Source organism: Canis aureus, chromosome 5 (assembly GCF_053574225.1).
Source record: "Canis aureus isolate CA01 chromosome 5, VMU_Caureus_v.1.0, whole genome shotgun sequence".
Classification (NCBI taxonomy): domain Eukaryota; kingdom Metazoa; phylum Chordata; class Mammalia; order Carnivora; family Canidae; genus Canis; species Canis aureus.
In genome coordinates, this window is record NC_135615.1 from 26,891,132 (window position 1) to 26,914,515 (window position 23,384).

Below are 23,384 nucleotides of genomic sequence, written 5' to 3' on the forward strand. Positions count from 1 at the left end.
CTTGCCACCTATGTTTTTTTTTCCCCTAGGAGTTTAATAATTCCAAATCTTACATTCAAGTCTTAAATCCATATTGAGTTAAATTTTGTGTATGGCATTAGAAAAGAGTCGAATTTCATTTACTTATTGTCCATTTTTTTAATATTATTCATTGAAGAGACTGTATTCATTGTATATCCTTTGTCATAAAGTAATTGACCACATATGTGTGGGCTTGTTCTTGTATTCTCTTCTGTTCAATTGATCTATGAGTCTGTTTTTATTCAAATGCCACACTGTTTTAATTACTATTAGTCTGTAATAAAGTTTGAAATCTGGTAGAGTGTTGCCTCTAACTTTGTTCCTCCTTTTCATGAATTTGCATGTCATCCTTGTGCAGGAGCCATGCTAGTCTTCTCTATATCATTCCAATTTTAGTATATGTGCTGCCAAAGTGAGCACTATTCCTCTTTTTAAATATTGCTTTGGTTATTTGGGATCTTATGTGATTCTATACCAATTCTATTTCTGTGAAACACACTATTGGAATTTTGATAGGGTTTGCACTGAATCTGTAGATTGCTTTGGTTGTTTGGAGCTTTTAATAATATCAATTCTTCTAATTCATGAACATGAAATGTCTTTCCATGTATTTGTGTCTTCCTGTTTCTTTCATTAACACCATGTACTTTTTAATATACAGCCCTTTCAACTCCTTGATTAAATTTGTTCGTATTCCTTTTGATGAAATTGTAAATGGGATTGTTTTCTTAATTCTGATTTCTGATAGTTCAAGATTAGTGTACAGAAACAACAGATTTTAGTATATTTATTTTGTATTCTTGAACCTTACTGAATTTTTTTGTTAGTTCTAGCAGTTTTTCGATAGAGACTCTAAGATTTGCTAAATAATAGCATGTCATCAGCAAATAGTGACAGTTTTATTTCTTCCTTTCCAGTTTGGATGCCTTTTATTACTTTGTCTTGCCTAATTTCTCTGGCAAGGACTTCTAATACTATGTTGAATTAAAGTAGTGCCAGTGGGCATTTTGTCTTGTTCCTGACCTTATAAGAAAAGCTTTAAGCTTCTCACTATGGAATATGATGTTAGCTGTGGGCTTGTCATATGTGGCCCTTATTATGTTAAAGTGCATATATACCTCATTTATCTTTATCTTCAAAGATAAATATATAAGAATATTAAATACATCATTAATTATAAACATGAAATAATTTAAATGTGTAAGTATAGGGAAATGAATGCACATACCATTTCAGGTATACGAAGTTATGAAATATTAAATGTCTTCCAAAATCTTGATTTCAAAGAATAATTAAATGTATAAATTTGTCTTCAAAATAGAGATTGCAGGGTAAAAATCTATACAGAAAATAAGATCAACCTTTAGGAAATAGGACAGAGGAAATGCCAATTGTGTTTTCGTAAATAGTGTGATTATATGAGATTTTATGAGAAATAGGTGCCCAGTTTGTGTTGGCTATTATTATTTTTATTTATATTTAACTTTTCTTTTTATTACTTTTTAAAATTTCTAAATGCTATAAATTAAGGGGCACCTGGATGGCTCAGTTGGTTAAATGTCCTACTCTTGATTTCAGCTCAGGTTGTGAGATCAAGCACTGTGTTGGAGTCTGTGCTCAGCAAGGTGTCTGACTTTCTCTCTCCCTCTCCCTCTACTCCTCTCGCCCCTGTCTCAAGTAAATAAATAAATCTTAAATAAATAAATAAATATTAAAAATAAGCATGCTTTACTTCTTTTTTTAGTGTGCTTTACATTTATAATGAGAAGATACTTAACAATATAGAGGTAGTATTCAATAACATTCCTCCAAATTTACTTCTTTAGAAAATAATCCCTTCTCTCCAAAAAAAAGAGTGATTGTTGAATTCTTAAGATTTTAAATATTCATGATTAGAAATGAAAAATTATGAAATATATGTATATATACCACATGAAGGAGAACCTTAGCCATAGAGGAAAAAACATAGCAAGAATTAAGATTTTTTTCATTTAATATAAAATCTAACTAGTGTATTAAACATTGGCAAAGAAGAATCCTTAATGATAAAATAAACCAATCTTTACTGTATAAACACTGGAATGTGATTCATACAATTACCTTCATAAAAACTAGCTTCATAGTAAAGATATACTACAGAATCTGCAAATTGGAGCATCTGCCCTTCTAACTTTTGATGTAGGGCTTTTATTTGAAATTATTACTTATCTTTTCTGTCCATGGTGTTTTAATATATTTTGACAACATCAAGATTCACTCCCTACAATTTCAGGTGCTTAAGAGGGAAATGCCTCTATCTTTGAGATGCTAATAAGAGCCCTACAACAAGCATTTTAAGTATATCACATAGTCTGTAGCTTAAGACAGAATATTCCAAATACAACTTCCTAATATGATGAAAAAATAAGCACCATTTTAATATGTGGCAACAAATAAATACACATAAGCTTCATTTTATTTATGAAATATTATTCGTATGTTGGAAATGAAATGGCACTTTGAGTGTAAGAGAAACTCACTCTAAAATCCTAAGGACTTGATAGAAACTTTCTTCAACTATCATGATGTGAGAAAAATAGTTTGCAATTGAAAAATAGCTTTCATCTATTTAGAGTCCTGTAAGACACTCATTATTTGTGTTTCTTTTTTGATAATGTGATTATGAAGTTTGGCCTTCCACTTAGAGATGAGAAAATCGAATCAAGAGTTTATATTTCTTCATATTTCTATTAGAATATTGCCTCAAGAGGGAGAGATGCAAGTGATTTCAAAATTATGGAATTTGACCTTTTTTATTGCAATGCTTGAATGTTGAAGCAGCATCTATGTACACAATATTAAAAGTGCTACTTTTGGAACAAAAAAGTCAGTATGTTTCATGTCCATATTCATTAGTCAGGATTGGTTGAGTTATCCTGCAATAATAAAGAATTCAAAGTTTTCAAGGCCTTAAGACAATGACGTTAAGGACTTATACAGGCAAGAGTTATTGGGGGCTGAGGCCATGTGCTGGGACCAGTGACTTCCATGTTTAGGCTCAATGTTACTCCTCCATGCTACCACAGGCATTCACAAATACTCGTAACAGTAAAAGAGGAGAGGTGGAGATTTCTGTCCCAGCAATGAAGAACTTCTACCTGCAAGTGACACTCATCATTTCCACTAACAGTCCCATATTTATGCCTAATTTCCTCGTCAGGTTATGGAAGGGAATGTGGAAGTATAAACCTATGGTACACTAGAAAGAAGTAGTAAATGCAAGTTGAACAGTTGAAATGTCTGCCATGCTATTTAACTGTAATTTGCCAAAACCAGAAGTATTCATCATTAGTCAATAAAAATAGGTTTCTTTGGTTCATTGTTTGCATTCTATTGAGAAGAAGGGTGATTTTATGTGTTAACACCTCTAACTGAGATGGAGACAAAGAGAAATAATATACAAGCATGTGGATATGACTCTCCTAGCTTTAAATATTACCTAGACTTTCTTCCTCATGAAAAACACATACATAGAAAGACTTTGAAAAGATGATTATTCCCTTCGGTTACCTAGGACAAGTGAAAAAATATTGATTTTGGAGAAAAACAATCTTGAGTTTTAATTCTAGCTTTCTGGAGTGGCAGGAAGCTTTCCTATAGAATATATTGAAAAAAGCTCCATTTTATTGATAGAGGAACTGAACCACCAAATAACAGTTATAAACTTATTTGAGACATACGATGGCTGAAATTAGAGCCCACATCAGACTGTTTATTCATTTAATTGAAGCTCATCATTTTTTTTAAAGTTTAATTCAAATTAAGATATTCATCCTATGGTATGAAATAATCCATGTAAAAACATTAATAACATTTACTATAATAAAACACACCATGAAAGCAGGAAATTAGGATGATTCAATTTTTTTAGAAGATAAAATATTTTATGTAATGAAAGTGGTACCAAAAATGTATTAGGATAATGCATACTCTCATGAAACGCCAAGTTGTAATTTTATACTGGCAGCAACTTCTACCATAAAAGTATTAAGACAACTCTTATCACAGCAGACAAATTACATGTTGAAATTGTGAGGTAGACTGGGCACAACCTAATATGAGTTTTTATCACCTAATGAATTATGAAAGTCCTTACCTCACAGAAAAAACATCCACCTCTATGATTTCAAACAAAACAATTTTCCACTGCCAAATTTCCTTTACAAGTGATTATTTTGTTTTGTAAAGTGGTAAAACAGGGTGAAAAGCCACTCTCCTACCCAAAGGGTTACATATGAAAAAAAAAGCATATTTCACATCGTGTTCATGGTCTTAGATGTGTAATTTTTCTGAGTCAACCCTAAACTGTATTTATAGATTTCATCTATTTAACCTGTCTTCTATTCCCCATCATGGTGATGAGGTTGTTTTACCCAAGTTTTTAATTTGGGGTCATGGCATACTTTCCAGACTCACAAATTTGTTTTTTGTCACATTCCCTGAGACTTAAATTATTTTTGTTGAATGAACTACCACTTGATGGGAAAGACTGCCTCAGTCTTACTGTCAAATAGTTTGCAGTACAGATGAAATGCTTAACATTTTCTTCCATGCTAGAATTATCAAAAAAAAAAAAAGTTAACAAAAAATATCATACAAATACTCTGTAAGAACCACTCACCTTTGGAAACAGAGGGATGGGGGAAGGGAAGCTCATGAGCTCATGTTTATTGAGCTGTTAATTTTTATTCAGTTCCAAATACAAGTTGGTGTTTGGTAAGCATTTCCTAGTGTAATTCTTACAAACAAATAGTACACAGCTACATTCATACATAGAATTAAAATTCAGGATTGTTTTCCTTCAAAGTCCATGTTCATTCCAGTGCATTCAGCCATGGAAAGGAATAGTACACCAGTGATACCACAATTAATACAACCATGTTGCCACCATTTTGACTACACATACAACCACAGGAACACCAGCATTAAAACTATTGATCTCTTACTATATTTCAGGGCAATAAACCTTAACATGCATTATGTTAATTCTCAGGGGTGTATGCAGTATCACCTTCACATCTTCCATTGACAGATGAGAAAACTGGGAGTTAGAGAGTTTGAGCTACTTGCCCAAAGTGACACGGTAAGTAACTAAGTGAAGGGTGGATCAGGAATCAAAACCCAAGTCTGTTTGACATCGAAGTTAAAATTTGAAACTACTGCTCAGCAAAACTCAGAATCAAAACTGACAAGGAATCTCTGTTTCCTCATCTATACATTTACATGTGACTGACAAAATCTTTGGCCAACTAAATGGAGGCGGCTATTATGGAGGATTCTATGAATCGCAAGAAGGGGTAACCCTAAATTTCCACTATCTGTATCATAAGCAGAAATTCCTGATCATCGCAAATGATTATTATTTAAAGGAAAAAGGACTATCAGACTCGTTTTCAGGCTGTTTCAGGATCTTTTATGGCTCATTAGCTTTTCTCATCCCTTCCATTTCTGTTTGACTTCTCTGTGACCGTTTGTTCACAATTAATCAAGTTGTCCAGTGGCAAGGTCAGGGAGCGTGCCTGAGTTGACACAAGCTCTACTGTTAAAATCAGCCCAGTGCTCCTGTCCTCCTGACAAGTGGGTTAGGAGAATCTCTCCTATACAAAAAGGCTGGCGTTTTGCATTTCGGTGTTGTGCACAGGGCTCTCTCCACTGGAGCATGACACCTCAGCAGAGACACAAAACTCATTATCATCCTTAACCAGAGCATGGGTGGCTCAACTGCAGTCTTCTGCACTTTTCCTAGCTGGTTGCTTGCTATGATAACAACAACCATTTAATGCACACTGTGGCAAATGTTGGCTATGCCCCCCGCCATGTCCCTCTGGCCCTACCAAATCTCTATACCTGGCTGATGTCAAAAGCATTATCTGCATCTCCTGCCTGAGGAATTTTCTCCCATTACTATGGGTCCTTCTGTCCAGAGATCCTGCACGTCTGCGAGAGGTGCCATGGAACTCACACCCTAGGAGTGTAAAGCAAAGCCCAATGTTGGGAATTGCTTTATAAAATCCCAGCTCACACACCTCTGAGCTGGTGTAATCTAAGGGGTGTGTTTTAAACTATTTCCTAAAGTTGCCTGCTAGGATTAAATTCCCATTGCTTGCTGTGGAAGCTGGCTTAACAACACACCCTTTATTGGCTGTCTTCCTGTTCCTGTATTTCTTCTCCACTCCCACACTGGTAATCCTCATGCCTTTCAAATAAAGAAATCATTTTTTTTTTTTTTTACCTCCATACTGTTTTCCAGAGTGACTGTATCAGTTTCCATTCTCACCAACACCTGTTGTTTCCTGTGCTCTGAATTTTAGCCATTCTGACAGGTGCAAAGGGATATCTCATTGTATTTTTGAATTTTATTTCTATGATGATGAGTGATTTTGAGCATCTTTTCATGTATCTATTAGCCATTTGTATGTCTTTGGAAAAGTATTCATGTCTTCTGCTCATTTCTCAACTGGATTATTTTATTTTCGGGTGTTGAATTTGATAAGTTCTTTACATATTTTTGATACTAACCCTTTACCAGATATGTCATTTGCCAATATCTTCTCTCATTCTGAAGGTTGCCTTTTAGCTTTGTTGATTGTTTCCTTAGCTGTGCAGAAGCTTTTTGTCTTGAAGTCCCAATAGTATTTTTCTTTTGTTTCCTTTGACTCATGAGCCATATATAGCAAGAAGTTACTGCAGCCAAAGTCATACTTGAATCTCTGTTTCAAGGTCTGGATTTGGAGAATCCCACAATAAACAAACAAACAAACAAAAAATAAAAAAAAAAAGAAAGACAAAAAGAAAGAAAGTATCTATAATGTGCCAGCACTGTAATAATCATTGAGCATGCAACAATGACAAAGACACTCACCTACTTAGGAATAATTAGGAGGTTAGGAGGTTACTATTAGGAGAAAAGGGCCAGATCTGGAAACATAGAGGAAGTCTCATTTAATGAATGAGTGGGTTTTGTGAATTCAATGGAAAAGGGATTTCAGGGGGTGGGGGTGGGCAGCATGAATAGATGCATAGCTGTTTATCAGAGCAGGCTGATTTATTATTTTTTATTGTTCATTTTTTAAAAAGATTTATTATTTTAGAGAGATTGAGAGAGCACATGCACATGCATGGGTTAGGGGAGGGGCAGAGGGATAGAATTTTCAAGCCGACTTCCCACTGAGCACAGAGCGTAATGCTGGGCTTCATTCCAGGATCCTGAGATCATGACCTGAGTGGAAACCAAGAATCAGAGACTGAACCAACTGAACCATCCAGGCACCCTGGAGCAGGCTGCTTTAAATGCTCTCCTCCTCTTCTGCCAGCATTCAACCCCAATTCATACTGCAGAGGAGTTAATTTTCTTTCTTTCTTTTAAAAAAATATTTATTTATTCATGAGAGACACAGAGAGACTCAGAGACATAAGCAGATCATTAAGGGACTCAATCCCAGGACCCTGGGAACACGACCTGAGCCGAAGGCGGACGTTCAACCCCTGAGCCACCCAGGCATCCCAGTAGTTAATTTTCTTAAGGAACAATTGGTCAAGGGAGGAGAAATTGTAACAAAAGAGGTTTGAAGGATAGTAATGAGACCTCACCACTTATTAAAGTATTTCCTTACGGTCACTAGAGATTTAACTCAAGATCCTCCTTGATACCCAAATTCACACATTTTACTATAGCAAACATTCCCAGCTACTAAATGGAAACCATAATACTCACTTTTCTGAGCCGCTACAAAAACTAAATTGGACAATTACAGCTTTGAGGTGAGAATGATGAGAGATTGGTTTCCTTACCAGAGACTACTTATCTGTGATTAAGATCAGTGCCTCATAAAAACCACAATTTACTATAGGTCGTGGACTTTTGAGATACCTCCTAAAAACTGCAAATAGAAAACTGTACATCCTACCGTTTAAGGTCTGCTTGCTCTTACCATGGGCAATACTGAGCATGTTCATTCATCTCTCACTCTTAGTTTTTTCAAAATACAGTATTGTAGAAGAGATGCCAGTGAAGTCTTGGCTAACATTACAGATTTGGGGATCTTTACTAAACTTTGGCAATCCTCCAGTGGTCCTCCAGTGCCAAATAAACTAGGTTTAAATGGCTTAGCCTGGCATTCAAAGCCATCCATCAAACTCCCCCAATCTAATGATGTACCTTCGCAGTCATCATTTTCTATAAGGCATCTAAGATTCCAACCAATACAAGAAAACTACTGTTCTCTATGGACATGCTGTGTTTTTCCCTCAAGCTTTTGCTCTCATCATTGCCTTCATTTAGAATGACTCTGCTTTCTCTAATGCTTTTCTTTCCTCAAAGCTTGGCTCAGTTGTCCTCATCTCTGCAATACCCTTTACACTAGTCCCTCAAGTCAGGGAATGCTCTCTCCATCTTTCTTTCTTTTTTTTTTTTTTAATGTCCCTTTTCCACATTTTATTCTAGTACAGATATTTAGGTTCATGTTGAGTCTCTCCTACATTTACATTCTAATGTAAATTCCTGAGGGAAGATAAGATCTTACATGTTGCTGTATTTCCCAGAGCATCATGGCACAGCACTATGCACAAAGCTAGTGCTTTTTACATACTAGTGAGGAAAAATCCAATACTAACTTCACCTGCTCTCCTGGAATCTCTACAAAGTTCTGGAGACCACCTAGTTCAATCTGTATGAGGTCTTTTCAGAAGTAAAATTAAGTCTTCTAGTTTCCAAGGGAAGGAAACAAATCTCAGGTTCTTCGCCAGATAATAATAGTACGTACATTTTATGCTTTATTACCTTCAATAAAATAATCTTATAAAGAAGCAGCACAGAGATTAGCACAGGATAATTGCTCAACACATATAAGTAGGTCTAATTATAATTATCTTCATTTTTGTTTTTCAATTGAGTGTTGAGCAATATTTGGTATTTACATTAAATTATGTTTTAAAGTGCCATCTGGAATTCCTTTATAATAAGTGCATTCTAGAAAGTGATTACCAAGGTCTTCTTGGCAGAACATCAGAAATAAAGGATGAGTTTAGGGTTTTCAGAGTGTTTAAAGATTCACATTAAAAATATATATATATACAAATATATATATAATAGAACAAAAAAACAACTTTAGACAGACAATAGAGACAGACAATAGAGAAAACTAGAAAACTGAGGGAATTTGTTCCCTGTAGACCTGCTTTGAAGAAATGTTAAAAGAAATTCCTCAGGGAGGAGGACAATTGTTCAGGTCAGAAAATCAGATCTACATAAAGAAAGAAAGAACACTGGAGAATGAATAAGCAAAGGTAAGCTAACGACCAATTTTATTATTCTTAATCTACCTAACATGATAATGTGTTTAAAATAATTGTAAGGAAGTATTTACCTTGTATCCTTGCACACATACACACAAATATATGCATCTATATATGGTTGTATGTAGTTCTGTGTGTAATGAAGTAATGATACAAGGGATGTGAGAGAGGAATTAGAAATATTTTGTAATTGCAAATACTTGCACTGCCTGAGAAGTGGCAGAGTTTTATCTGAAAGTGGACTAGGGTTATCTGTAAGAATTATATTGCAAATTCCAGGACAATGGTAAGAAAAGTAAGAGGGGAAAAGTATAATAGATATGCTAGAAGGGGAAGAAAATGCAATCATATAAAATACTCACTTAAAACCAGAAAGAATAGAAAAATGTGTGAAAGATAAAAAAGAACAAAGGAAAAGGGCAAAAAGTAAAAAAAAAAAAAAAAAAAAAGTAGCAAGTTTGGTAGATATATCTGCAAAGGGAATAAGATGTATTTGCTATTCTAGTTGGAGACCGTAGCTCCCTTCTATCAGAAATGGAAACATCCAGCAGGCAGTCCAGCAGGCAGAAAATTAGTAAGGACATAATTGAACTCAATGGCTCCATCAATATGCAAAATATGGTTCATGTTTATAAACTACTTTATCCAAAAATGCAGAATATGCATTCTTCTCAAGCTCATATGAAACTAAGATAGATCACATTCTGGACCATGAAACACACCTTAACACATTTATAGTAAAAAAAAAAACTATACAATGTCTGCTCTTGACCACAGTGAAATTAAACTAGAAATCAATAATAAAAAGAAAGCTGGAAAAAATCTCCAAATACCTGATTATTAAATAACATATTTCTTTAAATAAAAAAAGATTATTTATTTATTTATTTCACAGAGAGATTGAGAAAGAGCAAGCACAAGGAGGGGAGAGAGAGCAGCAGACTCCCTGCTGAGGAGGGGGCCCTACATAGGGCTCCATCCCAGCACCCTGGTATCATGACCTGAGCCAAAAAGGCAGAAGTTCAACCATCTGAGCCACGCAGGTGACTCTAAACAACATATTACTAAATAAAACATGGTCAAGGATTACATAGCAAGAGAAACTTCTTTTTAAGGATTTTATTTATTCATGAGACACAGAGAGAGGAAGGGACACAGGCAGAAGGAGAAGCAGGCTCCCTGCAGGGAGCCTGATGCAGAACTTGATCCCAGGACCCGGGGATCATGCCCTGAGCCAAAGGGAGATGGTCAACCACTGAGCCACCCAGGCATCCCAACAAGAGAAACTCCAAAAATATTTTGAACTAAAGGAAAATAAAATTTATCAAAATGTGTGAGATGCAGCAAAAAAGTAGTCCTTAGAGGGGATCGTATAGCACTGAATGCAAATTTTAGAGAAGAAGAAAGATATAAAATCAATAATAAACTTCCACTTTAAGAAACTACAAAAGTAAGAACAATTTAAATCTAAATTAAGCAGATGAAAAAAAATAAAATTAGAGCAGAAGTCAATGAAATTGAAAACAGAAAAGCAAAAAAGAAACCTGATAAAACTAAAATCTCAGTCTTTGAAAAGATTAATAAAATTAATAAGCTCTGGCCAGAATAAATAGCAAAAAATAGAAGACACAAATTACTGATATGAGAAGTGACAAAAGGAGACAACACTATAGATCTCAGGGACATTAAAATGATAATAAAGAAATGGTATGAATAACTATTAGCCCACAAATTTGATAGTCTAGGAGAAATGGACCAATTCTTTGAAAGACACAATTTGCCAAAATTTATACCAGAAGAAAGACCATCTAAATAGGCCCATAATGATTAAAGAAATTGAATAAAAAATTAATAACCTTTCAAAAACAGAAAGTACCAGGCCCAGATAGGTTCAGCTGATAATTCTACCAAACATTTATGGAAGAATTATTCCAATTTTCTACAATATCTTTCAGAAAAAGCAGAGGAAATACAATTGAACTCATTCTGTGAGGCAAGAAGTACCCTAATAATAAAGCCAGGCAGAGATATAACAGAAACACTACCAACCAAATCTTCCATCTATGTAATCCTCAAAATTTAGCAATTTGAACCCGATAACACATAAAAAAAATCTTATACCATAACCAAGTGATATTTATACCAGGTTTAATTGTGATATTTATACCAGGCTGGTTAAATATTGTAACATTGATTAATGTAACCCATTATATCAACAGTTTTAAAAAGAAAAGTCATAGGATCATGTCAATAGATGTAGAAAAAGCATCTGACAAAACCTAACACCAATCCATGGTAAAAAAAAAAAAAAAAAAAAAAATCTCTCAGCAAAAGAGAACCAGAGGAAAACATGTGATAAAGAATATCTATAAAACAAACAAAAACAACAAAAAAGAAACCTACTGTTAACACCATATCCTAATTTGAGAAACTCAAAGCTTTCTCAGCAAGATTAAAAACAAGGCAAGAAAGCTCCTGTAACCACTGCTTTTCATCATTGTACTGGAAATTCTTAGGTAATGCAATGAGACAAAAAAAGAAAATAAATGGTATACTGATTGATTGGAAAGGAAGAAAATAAAACCATCTTTGTTCACAGAGCCATTAACTTCTGTAAAGAAAACGTGAAAGAAGTGGCAAAGAGAAACTGCCAGAACTAATACACAGTTATAGCAAGTTTTAAGAATACAGATTGATATACGAAAGTCAATCTCTATACTATATATTAGCAATGAACAAGTGGAATTTGAAGTTAAAAATTCATAACCATTTATAATAGCATCTCCCCCCAAAATTAAATATTTAGCTATAAATCTAACAAACTATGTATAAGATCCATATGAGAAGCACTACAAAACTAGGATGCAAAACATTAAAAATGAACTAAATAATGGAGAAATGTTCCATATTCAGGGATAAAAAGACTCAATGTCATTAAGAAATTAGTTCTTCCTAGCTTGATCTATAGATTTAGTACAACCCCAATCTGAATCCCAGCAAGTTATTTTGTAGATATTGTTAATTTGATACTAGAGAGTTTAAATGGAGAGGGAAAATGCTCAGGATGGCCATCATAATAATGAACAAGAACAAAGTCAGAAAATTGACACTAACTGACTTTAAGATTACTATCAAGATACAAGAGTAAGACAGCATGGTATTGGTAAAGAACAGACAAATTGATCAGTAGAATAGAGAACACAGAAATAACCCATAACATAAATATAGTCAGTTGGCTTCTGATGAAGTAGTAAGAAAACACAATGGAGAAGACTGTTTTCAATAAATTAATGCTGGAACAAGTGCTCATCTGCATGCTAAAAAAAAAAAAAAAAAAAAAAAAAATTCTAGATACTGACCTTACATTGTTCACAAAAATTTAACTCAGAATAGATCAGAGACACAAAGATAGAATGTAAAACTATAGAACTCATAGGTAATCTGACATAAAAACGTCTAGGTGATGTTAGGTATGGCAGTGACTTTTAAGATAAAACACCAAAGACATGGTCCATGTAAGAAATAATTGATAAGCTGCACTTTATTAAAATTAAAAACTGCTCTAGGGGCTCCTAGGTGGCTCAGTCAGTTGAACATCTCTTGATTTTGGATCAAGTCATGATCTCAGTGAAATTCAGCCCTGCCGCACGTTCCACGCTCAGCAGGCAGTCTGCTTCTCTACCTCTCTCTCTCCCTCTGCCCCTACCTGTACCCCTTCCCCCACTCATGTGCACTCTATCTCTAAAATAAATAAATCTTTAAAAAATAAAATAACAAACTGCTCTGTGAAAGACAATGACAAGAGAATGAAAAGGCAAGGTTCAGAATGGGAGAAATTATTTGCAAAAGGCACTTCTGATAAAGGCTATTCTCCAAAATATACAAAGAATTCTTTTTTAAAAAATGGTTTTATTTATTTGAGAGACAGAGATAGCACAAGCAGAGAGGAGAGGGAGAATCAGGCTTCCCACTGAGCCGGGAGTCCAAGAGGAGGCTGCATCCCAGGACCCTGGGATCATGACCTGAGCCAAAGGCAGCCACTTAACCAACTGAGCCACCCAGGCACCCCACAAAGAAATCTTTAAACTCAACAATAAGAGAACACAAAGAACTCAGTTAAAAATGGACAAAATAGGGATCCCTGGGTAGCTCAGCGGTTTAGCGCCTGCCTTTGGCCCAGGGCGTCATCCTGGAGACCCAGGATCGAGTCCCACGTCAGGCTCCCTGCATGGAGCCTGCTTCTCCCTCTGCCTGTGTCTCTGCCTCTCTCTCTCTCTCTGTGCCTCTCATGAATAAATAAATAAAATCTTTTTTAAAAAATGGACAAAATAGGGGCACTTCGGGGGCTCAGTTGGTTAAGCATCTGACTCTTGGTCTCAGCTCAGATCCTGATCTCAGGGTTGTAAGCTGGACAAACTACTTGCATAGATACTTTATCATGGAAGATATACAAATGGAAAATAAGCATATAAAAAGATGTCCAACAGCACACGTTATTCTACAACAACATGTATCATTCAAAATGACAGTGAGGTACCACATATTTAATAGATACCTATTAGAACAGTCAAAATCCAAAACATTGACAAAACCACATACTGTTGAGGGAGTGTAGCAACACGAAATGTCATTCAATGATGATTGAAGGCAAAACGGTACAGCCACTTGGAAAGACAATTTAGTGGCTTCTTACAAAACTCTACTTACTTTTACTATGTGATCCAGAAGTCTTGTTCTTTGGTATTTACCTAAATGAATGGAAAACATAAAACTTAAACATAGATATTTATGGCAGCTTTATTCATCATTGCCAAACTGTGAAGCAATTACGATGTACAGCAGTAGGTGAAGGAAGAACTAAACTGTGGCCCATTCAGACACTGGATTAAAATTCAGCACAAAAAAAGAAATGAGCTCTTAAGCCATGAAAATACGTGGAAGAAACTTAAATGCATACTGCAAACTAAAAGAAGACAATCTGAAAAAACTACATACTATATGCTTCCAATCATTGAATATTCTGGAAAAGGCAAAACTACAGACATTAAAAAGTTTAGTGGTTGGCAGTGGTTAAGAAGGAAAAAAGGTTGAGAGTAAGCAGAGCACAGAGGATTTTTAGGGCAGTGAAACTATCCCATAATATTAGTGGAAATATATCATTATACATTTGTCAAAACCCAGAGAATGTACAAAACCAAGAGGGAACCCTCAACAAATTATGGGTTTTGGGTAAGTAGAATGTGTCAATGTAGGTTCATCGGTTGTAACAAAATGTATCACTGTGGTGGGGGTTATTAATAGTGGGCAGAAGTTCGGAACTCTGTATTATGGGAACTCTGCACTTTTAATAAATTTCACTATAACTTTAGAACTGCTTTAAAAAATTAAGTTTAAGAATTAAAATAAACCTTTTCTAGCATCCCAACTCCTTGCCATTAGTGGTGAAAATATTCCTTTAATTTAAATCTTTGTATCTTCAAAATCTCTCTGTAAAATAAAATGTTACTTGATATAAAAGCCACTCATCATAAAATTAACAATCTTCAACGAATAAACAGAGATTGATTTTTACTGTATTATATGACTTAATTCACTCCTATTGGGATTTAAGGGATTAGGAATAATAACCCATAATGAAATTAGCTCCAGTTTCTCAAAAGGAAGAACAGACAATAATTATAGGATTGTAACACAAGGCCATATAAATTTAAATTAGTGTTACCTAAAATTTTAGAAAGTATTTAATAAGTTCATGAAAATCCATAAATTCTTCACAGTTAGAATTCTACGTGTATGTCTCTTAGAGAATGGGTGCTTTTAGTCTGATTACACACTTTTAAGTGACATGTCATGGCTTTCATGTCATATATTTTAGTTTAAGTTATTGAATAAAGGTGCTAGTTATTTTAAAAACTAGTTATTATCTTAGTTGTTCCAACAACTCCATTTAGACTACTTTTACATCAAAGGAAAAAAATTATTTAAAATCATCAACAGATGATTTCCAAGAATAAGTAGTTCTTTTTCTAGAGCTTAAACAGAATTGGGATACTGGGAAAAGTCAACCAAAATATTTCAAAAAAAATTCTTTGTTTTAAATTGTCACTCTAAAGATGAATATTAAGGGTATATTTTAGTCTGTAGTGAATTCACATCTCCTTTAAAGTATGTGCCTTCAAATGACCCTGATTATAGGTGCTTAATATGTACATCAGTTATAATTTTATATGTGTACATTAAAATAGTATGATTTTTCAAATGTGTTCAAATATCAGTAGCCAGATAAGTTTATGCTGTTTTAACTAATGTATGTTTTTTTATTATTCAAATGGTGCTGAAAATAACTCATAGATGTCCCTTTAAGAATGAAAAGTATGCCAGCAAAGAAATCTAACTTTTTGAGTAATATCTAAAAAGGTTACTGCATGAACAATCACTTGATATTTGCATTGTCTAATACTGAAAATAAAGCATCCATTCCATGTCTCATCCAGGGAAAATTGAAGCTATGCTATTGACCAAAAGGGCAGAATTTTTTCAAGATAACTTAACACATCAGAATATCTCTTTCCTGATAACATGTTAGTGGCAGAAAAGGTGAAACTATTTACTTAATTAGTGAAAGAATGAGAGGTGTTAGGTGTAAGTCCAAAAAAGTGTTGAAAGCCTGAGAACACATATCACGTTGGGAGGAAAATCAAAGTATGGGAAATGTGTGTAAAGGACTTGAAAGAAAGTAGAAAATACTAGAACTTTATGAAAACAGTAAAGAAAGCAAAATGATACTAATAAAGTCTAAGATACTGCGAATACCGACCCTGATTTCCTCTCCAATTACTGAACTGTATCATTTCTGTAGCTCTGGATGACATACTCGCTAGAGTGTTAAGGGATTAACTAATGAAGTTACTGGAACATTGGCAATTACTTTTGAAGTCTTCTAAAATAGGAAAGGTGATATGTTGGAAGACTATAAAAAAAAAATAGAGGCAATTTTATTTCTGGTATTCAGAAAGAACAAGGGCAATAATCCGTAAACTCATGGGCCAGTTTTTCCAACCTCAATCTTATTTGAAAAAAACAAAGAAAAACCTTCTGCCATATTATTCTGCAATTTAAAACAACGACAACAGCAATGACAACGGAATTTCTGATGGTCAGTAATCTGGGTCTGTTCAGATAACTAAGGATTGGGGAATTTTTTAGTTTTCAAATCAATAGATAAGAATTTAATGGTGTCAGTGCCTGGGTGGCTCAGTCAGTTAGGCATCTGCCTTTGGCTGGGAACATGATCCCAGGGTCCCGGGATGGACAGGCTCCAAGCATTTCAGGCTCCATGCTTGGGGGTGAGCCTGATTCTCCCTCTCTCCCTGCGCTCCCCCCTGCTCTTTCTTTCTCAAATAAATAAAATCTTTAAAAAAAGGCTTTAATAGTGTCAAGAATAGGAGAAAGGGAGAGTGGATAATGGGGAGAGAAGCTTTTATTATTATAATGCAAGGAAGCATTACTGTCTTGAGTTTACATTTGTTTACATATGTGCATTGCTTTATGATTCTAGCATTGGCAAGGCATTCAGGACAAAGAAAAATGATAAATGACATGACATCATCTCACGTGAGCAGGGTAAGACCAGAGGGACTGCAAAGATTGGTGTGAGGTTTGTTTAAATGTGATGTCCTCTCAAATGATCCAGGAGTGAGTAGAAGCCAAATATTAATAACAGCTGTTGATGATATGTGAAAAGGAGGTGTTATAAACACCAATCAGGACTAAGACAAAATAATAATTCTTTTAAGGCCCGTGGAGAATTGATAAATAGGCAGGACATAACAAATGAGGTCCAACTTGGAAAATATATCAGGAGAAAAATATTCTGAAGCAGAATAAGACAAGAAGAAGATGAAGTCAGAACTGTAGGAACAGAAATGTTCCTCTAAAGAACATTTTGTGTCCTTTATGTTATTTTTTATTTTCATGTTATCTTTTTTTTATTTTTTAAAGTTTTCATTTAAATTCCAGTTAGTTAACACACAGTGTCCGTATTAGTTTCAGGTGTACGGTTTAGTAATTCAACACTTCCATGTAACGCCCGGTGCTCATCACGACAAGTGGAGTTTTAAAAAGCTGCATGCCTCCAAAGAGGGTTTCTGTTTACCCCGGTGGGAAATCCCCACTTTGTGACAGCCTATCTTATTCAAAACTTGATAACATTTTTACAGGTTTATCTAGAAAAAAGTTTTCGAGGCCTACGAGGCCAGTTTATTATATTAACGAAAAAGATATGTGCAAACGAGTGAATTGGTTGCTGTAGGGCTTGTCACCTTTTTCTCTTACCTGAAAGATGCCCCATGCTGTTAAGATCAGTTCATAATTAAAGAATGACTGAGATAAATCACCTGAGTATATATTAGTTGCTGATAATGGATGATTACAACGCAATCCCTAACCCCAAGAAGCTAAAAAAAGTCAATGAGTATAGTGAAAATGGGGATGGGGTAGAGAGTAGATATCAGAGATATTTATCCACCTATAGTATGTCTTTGTCAATCAGTGGCTGACTCTTCGATTTAGATCCATGGATATGAAGGGTCCCTACTGTATAGATGCATAGGTTAATTTATGCATTCTGTGAGCATGAAGTTAACCAAATATGAAATCAAAATATAAGCTACAGAGAATAGTTGGATATAATAATAAGATGGGTTAGATCAGTCAGGATAAATCAAACAAAATCATACTCTATCCTCAATTGCTCAATTCTAAGAAACTGATGTTTCTACCAATGGTTTCTAAATATGATCAAGGTACCTCATAAAGAATCATTATATTTGATTTTTTAAAATATGTTTTGAACAAAGAAGAGGTATTCAAACCTCCTTCTCCTCAGTAAGTAGTTGGGTGGGTGTAAAGACGTACACTGTAGGAGTCTCAGATTTGAAGTTTAGAAGTCCTCTGACAAAAAGGGAATGACTCATTCATTTTGCCAGGGTCATCACTCTACTTCTGCAATTAAACCTGGAAATTTCCCAAAAACAAATTCGCTGACTCTGAAAATGTGGCATAATCCAAACTATGGAAGCCAATAGGGGTCCCACCGTCCATTTGTCAGCAAATTGCCTTTCCTTCACAGGTACTTTGAAACATTTATTTAGTTAGTGATTTTTCTTTCTTTATTAAATTTATTCCTGAGCATTTGGAAATTAGGGTCAGATGATCCCATGGGGGCAATCAGGCATATCCTAGTGGTCGGGTGGCAACATTTTACTTCATGCTCTCAATTGAGCATAGGATGGATTTCATATGTGCAAATGTCCCTTGATTTCTGTATTATTAAAAGAAGACATGGTACAATATGCTGTATACAAAGTCAGGATGGCTAAGTAGGGCAGGCCCGGTGGCGCAGCGGTTTAGCGCCCGCCTTTGGCCCAGGGCGTGATCCTGGAGTCCTGGGATAGAGTCCCACGTTGGGCTGCCTGCATGGAGCCTGCTTCTCCCTCTGCCTGTGTCTCTGCCTCTCTCTCTCTCTCTCTCTGTGCCTCTCATGAATAAATAAATAAAATCTTAAAAAAAAAAAAAAGGATGGCTAAGTATTGGATTTATTTCCCAGCACTAGAAGTGGTATGCTTAGTTTTCATGATTATTACCAATTTGATCATTTCAACATACATGTGTTTTGAGACCACTTCCTTATTGTACTGACATGTATTTGTGGAGGATATCATCATGAATGCAGCTCTGTGTTATGTGCTGAGGCGAGGATGGAGTAGAACCAATCTAACACGAGTAGAAACGCTCTATCTCTTAAGCTCATCATCTAGTGTTTAAGAAAGGCATTACAAATAACAAAACAGCAGAAACACTAATTATTAACAATATTTATAACAATTATTTTTCTCTAAGTTTTTTTATTCAGGTTTGCTGTGGGGAGCCTCATGCAGGACTCGATCCCAGGACCCTGGGGATCATGCCCTGAACCAAAGGTAGATGCTCAACCACAGAGCCACCCAGACGTCCCTATTTATAACAATTATTAATAATAATAACAATATTATTATTTCTCTGAAGTCGCATAACAGATGTTAACAAAGCATTACAGGTACACAGAGGAAGCAGGAATACAGTCCAGATGCAGAAGCTGGAAGTTGGAAGATCTCAGTTAAACCTTGGTTTCAGCCGGGATCCCTGGGTGGCGCAGCGGTTTAGCGCCTGCCTTTGGCCCAGGGCGCGATCCTGGAGACTCAGGATCGAATCCCACGTCGGGCTCCCGGTGCATGGAGCCTGCTTCTCCCTCTGCCTGTGTCTCTGCCTCTCTCTCTCTCTGTGACTATCATAAGTAAATAAAAAAAAAAAAAAAAAAAAAAAAAGAATTAAAAAAAAACCTTGGTTTCAGCAGTCAGAGTCTAATCAGGAGACAGAAGTCAAAGAAATACTAGCTGTAAAGAGGTATTAACTAAGGCATAAAAGAAAAATCTAAAGGACACAGGAATAGCAGATATAGGGAGCAGTCATTATCCCTAGGGTTCAGATAGATTACCTATGGCAGGGAGGACCAAATCCACCAGAACCTCTTTCCTTGCCTTCCTTGCTATCCCTGAACTTAGAGACTTTGATCAAGAGGGTGAAGTTATGGCCCACTGTATAGCAGAGAAGTCTCCAGAGTGCCACACCCACACAGATCATGGTCAAGCTACCTCTGGAATGCCAGAGCAAACCCTCCATGGGGAGATGTTTTGCACTGATGTCTCGCTCACCCATGCCACCTCACTGAGCTTCTCACAGACTGTACAGCCAAGCATCAGAAATGGATGGACCCTTCACTGATCCATGTCCAGTCTGAGAACAAAACCACACCATGTCACAAGGCCTCCCATAAGAACAATAGGTAACATTAGTTCAGCACCTACTACATGCCATGGATGCTGCTCAACACTATGTCTTCACGCATTTAATAGTTACAAATGCCCTTTACAATAAGTATTATTATTATTATCCCCACTTTACATATGAGAAACAGTGGTTTAGAGTTCTTATGAAATCTGGCCAAGAAATCTGCCCAAGATCTCACTGCTATTAGTTGTATAGCTAGAAATCAAGCCCAGGTTTGGCTTCAGATATGATGCTCTTTATGTGCCCCCAAATCGTACCTCACCTGCAAACCTTGCATACTCTTCACAAACCTGTTTGCCTGTATCCTTGAATCCTTGGACAGTTTCCTGGAGGCTCCCTCCCTACCACCTAGTTAAAGCCAGACAATAACTGACATCTCCATGCTGAGAGATCTGAACTTCTGCAGAGGACAAACCCACCCCAGGAAGCCTGTCTCCTGCAAAATTTGAAGGTTATTTCCTTCCACAGCCCCAGTCTGACTCCAGGGGTTCAATGTGATTGACTATTTTAGAACTTTAAGAGCAGTTAAGTGCATCATGCCATCATCTTTGCTCTCCTGGCCCACGACTCAAGGAAGAAACCCAGAATCATCTGTCTTATCTCAAATTATAAACCCTACCGTGTTTTGTGTTTCGTATTTTCTCCCTCAAACTCCCACCATTCTCCTCCCTCTCCAGCTTTTCTCCTTTGTTTTTTTTTTTTTTCTTTTCTCCTTTGTTATATGGGTCCTCACTAAGTTATGTTTTTTCATCTTTTTTCTCTTCATTAAACATTCCTTTTATATTAGTGTTGCCAAAAATTTGGTTCCCTGCACAAGGCAGAATTAATATATACTTCTGAGGCTCTGGCTTAAGAATCCTCATCTTCTGCCTTCATTTCCAGATTATCTTTCCTCCACCTTATGGAAATCCCCCTGCTCCTTTGCAGTACACATCTTTAGATATACTGTCTCCCATCCCTTTTACTGCTGCACTTTGAAAACTTTTACCATTATCTCTAATTTATTAAAGACTTTGGCTCCAGACTTCTGGAGCTCCCCTAAAGCTTCTCATGGCCAACACTTAGGGTCTGCTGTAATGACCTTCTCTTTTATTGTCTTGACCACACTCGCCCATGGTCACATCTGAATTCACTTGAGCCCAGCTATTACTCAGTAGCAAAGTTTCCCACGACAATGATTATTTCTATTGCAGGAAGCTCATTATCAAACACTAAAAAAAAAATAAATAGTTTTGGCACAATAGAATAGGAAGTGTTTCCTTCTTCAAATAAAATATTACAAGAACATGAAGCTTTTCCTTCCACTCAGTAGCGTACTGGGAAGAGAATAAAGGAGTAGCATAATTACACCCACATATCTTCCCTTAAACAGAAAATTAAAAGTAACAACTTCTTACACTCCCTGGGTTAAGTTTGAGCCTGCTTGGAAATAGATACCTTCTCCAGTAAGAAGTCTGAAAGAATGAGAGATAAATTAAGATTCAGGGTTCATGGGTACAGGGCACAATGGCCGTGTAATTTTATTTTTTAACCTGGAACAATTGTGAGAGAGAGTGGACACTGTAGCCAGAGCATAACTTTTCACAGTGTCCACTCTCTCTCACAATTGTTCCAGATTAAAATAAAATTACATGGCCATTGTGCCCTGTACAATGTAGCCATACTGGAACCGTATTGGAACCATACTGAAAACATTGGGACATATAGGCTCTGTGTCTTTTTTTTTAAGGTAATAGTTTACATATATTTATTATATAATGTTTTATATATTAATACTTAATTATATTAATAGCTTTATTAATATATATTAAGATATATACATACATATTACTTAAATATATATTGACTTTGAAATGTCCCAAGGTGTCTACTCCCACCGACATCATAAGGACTGTGAATTTTGATGACTTCGTTCTCTCACAGTGCAGTCCACTAAAAAAAATCTTCCTTTACTATCATGGTATTCTTTAAAATTCTTCACCAGTTCCTCATTTCCCAGCACTTTATATGGCTTGCAAAGCCCTTCTCTAAGTCTTTAGCTATATTATTCTTATTATCATTGTTGTTACTCAGAGTCTGACATGCTGTAGTCAGGGCACACTGCACAATCTCTGTTCCTTTGTTCTCTCCTTTCCCTTTTATTTTACATGTTTTTCCATCTACTTGGGACTTTTCATCTCCTTCGCTTGGCCAATTCATTGCCCATCAGATCTCATCTTAAACATCACCTCTGCCAGAAACTGTTCCTCTCTCCCCCTGTGAACTGTCAGCTGTCTTCTGAGCGGTCTCCCAGTATTATATGCTACAGCATTTTGATACTACATACTTAGTTTTTTGTCTTCCTCATTACAAAGAAAAGCCCGAGATCAGAGAAATTTCTTTCTCCACCACCGTATATAAGGATGAGGCTACTGAAAGATTAAGTATATGAAGCATACTTTTAGTTGAACGCTGTGTGTCAGGCATTTATTCCTCTAACTTTCTCTATAATGAAGTACTTATCTTCCCTATTTTAGAAGTGAGGAAACAAAGGCAGAGAATTTTTTTTTTTTTAATTACCCAAGTTCACATAGCTAGTATGCCCAGGGGCCAGACCCAAACTCCAGCATATCAACATTTGAAGGTTTCTTTGTATATATGTATTGCCTTAATTTGTGTTGAAGAAGTTTAATTAGATCTCTAAGGTATAATGTTTGGTATAAGGCATAAGTAAAGTCAGTTCAATATAAAGTTGAACCTTCAAAAACTTAATTAAAAAAGACTACTTGCCTGGTTAAATAGTGAGCTCCCCATCATCAGAAGAGTTTAAACAAAAGCTGGTTAGCTTTTGTGAGAGATATTTAGAGAGCACTCTAGAATTTGTTAGAAAGATAGCAAGCTGACCTGGTAGGACTCTAAGACTCCATGAAAATAACTGGCACTTAAAGGGCAATTGAATGTCTGCTCAGCTCAAAGATGCGGCAGAGTGAGAGATGACCCACAATTTTACCACTTATCCTCACAATCTTCAGTCTCCGTAAATCCTACCCAATCGGCTGGCATCATGGACCTTCTTTCCAGTTAGTTTTGCCGACATCCAAACTTAATTGGACCCTAAATGTTTTCCCTGTAGAGCTCTTATCTTGTGAACCAACTGCTTAATC

General features: G+C 35.8%; 1 long non-coding RNA gene and 1 other non-coding gene across 5 annotated transcripts in view; both read right to left on the reverse strand.

Annotated features, from left to right (window-relative positions):
* Nucleotides 1-334: 334 nt before the first annotated feature.
* Nucleotides 335-441, reverse strand: LOC144315071 (U6 spliceosomal RNA). The gene has a single exon (XR_013380872.1). It is a non-coding gene; the product is annotated as a U6 spliceosomal RNA (small nuclear RNA).
* A 3,524-nt stretch (nt 442-3,965) lies between these two features.
* LOC144313864 (uncharacterized) overlaps nt 3,966-23,384 on the reverse strand; it is a 58,893-nt gene continuing 39,474 nt past the window's right edge. The window contains exons 5-6 of one of the 4 annotated variants that reach the window (XR_013379489.1): nt 14,062-14,102; nt 3,966-6,782 (exon numbers count right to left, since the gene is read on the reverse strand). This is a non-coding gene — a long non-coding RNA (uncharacterized LOC144313864). Of the gene's footprint in view, nt 6,783-6,880; nt 7,280-14,061; nt 14,103-19,217; nt 19,679-22,088; nt 22,174-23,384 lie in introns of those variants that run through there. The other 3 variants (XR_013379490.1, XR_013379491.1, XR_013379492.1) reach the window with 3 other exon arrangements.